Below are 2160 nucleotides of genomic sequence, written 5' to 3' on the forward strand. Positions count from 1 at the left end.
AGAAAACCACACTGCTCCCCCTGGCAGCCAGCACGGTCACGGCTCGCACCCTGCGGGATGCTGCGCCTCGGCAAAGGGCACTCGCCCATCCCAGTCTGGCCGAGCATCACTCATACCCCCCTCAGCCTTGTTTTTGCCAGATCCCGAGGCCAAGCCCCGCTGAGCTCCTCACGGCCCCAGCTGCCCCCCGCGGGCGCCACGCTCCTCCTGTCTGGGTCATTGCTGGAGCATTAACGGGACCGACCCCGGCCCTGCCCTGTCTCAGGACCTCTGCCTGTCACCACTCCTGGTCCTACACAATTGTCTGCTCTTTGCTTCTCCCTACAATTTTTTTAGACTCCATCTTCCCCAGCTCAACACAGATTTCCCTGCTGACGATTCTGTCCCTGCTCCACTGAAATCCTGGTCACTGAGTCCATCCCACTCTTTTTGGTTTGAAAGTCATCCTAGAGAACCTGGGCAGATCTGCACAGCCTGTCCTGTGCAGCCTAGAGTTCGTTCCATTCTCCAATAATGCCACGTCCTGGGTGGCACCGAGGTCCCTGAGCCAGGACATTTCTACCTCTCCATGATATGTCCCTGCTCCCCATCCCCATGCCCTACAGCTGGGTGTGCCCATGTGGCCAGTGCAAGCTGTGCCCATCTGGATGGGACCCAGCTCACTGCCAGAGCCAAAAACCTTTTCTCCCTTCAGCACCATTCCAAGCCAAGCCTGACAGTTCCCTTGCTCAATTTTCCATTCTGTTAAGAGCTGATCTGCTGTATCCCCCCCATTACAGCTTTTAGGTTGGAGAAATAGCACTTTCCAGTGAAAAGGAGAGTAATTTTTCAAACCAGATGGAATTATGATTCTTCTGAATAAAGCAAACAATGACTTTCCTGTTGTTTTCTTTTTCCATAAGTAAAATAAAAAAGGGATATTTTGCAAATCCTGAGTTTAACTGATAACAAAAAGGGGAATTTCCGGCCTGTGACTGGAGGGTGAATCGTTTCCCTGGAAGGGTTCTGTACACTCAAGAGCTGTCAGCCCCCACAGCTGGATGGGCATATCCAGATCCCTCCTTCCCTCCTACCAAAACGTGTTTTGCAACATTCTGGCAAAAATTTTCTTATCTCTGCTGATCCTGCAGCACATGATTTATGACTCCCCAGTTTGACCAATTAAGCCATAACCTTTCCAGAAAGGCAAGTACAGGAGTTAATCAATGTCCCCTTTCCCTCGTGAAATGGCAAAATCATTTGTCAGGGCTGGCAGGGATCCAGCAGTGTGGGCTGGTCAGGGTCTGGCAGTGCCAGGGTGCAGAGCACCCTCCAACCTTGGAGGGAAAACTCCCACAATACCCCAGGAAATACTTTTTTTCCAAAGGAAAAAAGGTCGAAAATGTTGGATACAGCAGATGACAAAACCAGCTCAGAGAAGTGGAGGGCCCATCAGGGATCAGGCACAGATCCCAGCCCCAGGGAATGACCTTCTCTTCCCCTTGGCAGTTCCTGGGTCAGCCATTCCCCCTGTGCTTCCTGAGCCCCAGCAGAGCAGACACTGTGTGGGTTGGCACGGAGCAGGGAGCTCTGACCACAGACAGCCACAGCACTCTTCTTCCTCCTCCTCCTCCTCCTCACCACCAAATTCCCATCAAGCTCTGCCCTATAAACTGCAGGGGCTGCAGGGCTACTGGGTTCAATTGTGACAAGACAGAGCAAAGAGGAAAAACAGAAGAGGAAGAGCAAGAGGCACTGGGGTTGCCACACTCCCAGCCACTGCTGCAGTTGTGCCCTGTCCCAGTCAAGGAGGAAGTGTGGGAAATGGGTGACAAGGCAGAGATGCAGTGACAACCGCATGTGGGAAAATTCAGAGCCACCCACATGGGCCCTCCTGCAGTTCTGGTGCCAGCAGAGCCACCACAGGCCCATTCCTGTCCTGGCAGCCCCTGAACTGGGGTTCAGCCACAAACAGCCCTGGGAGTTCAGAAGCACAAGCTGGGGGCTTGGTCCATGCCACAGCGGGAACTGTCTTGCCTGGATTTGTCCTCCTGGGTGACAGCCAGGGCAGTGGGTCTGGTTTCAGCAGGTAAACACAGAGGCAGCTCTGGGTACAAGAAGGAGCTGAGCTGTGGGACAAGGACACCAGCTCAGTCCTGGCTTTGGGACGTGACTGCAAGC

This window comes from Geospiza fortis, unplaced genomic scaffold (assembly GCF_000277835.1).
Source record: "Geospiza fortis unplaced genomic scaffold, GeoFor_1.0 scaffold188, whole genome shotgun sequence".
Taxonomy (NCBI): Eukaryota; Metazoa; Chordata; class Aves; order Passeriformes; family Thraupidae; genus Geospiza; species Geospiza fortis.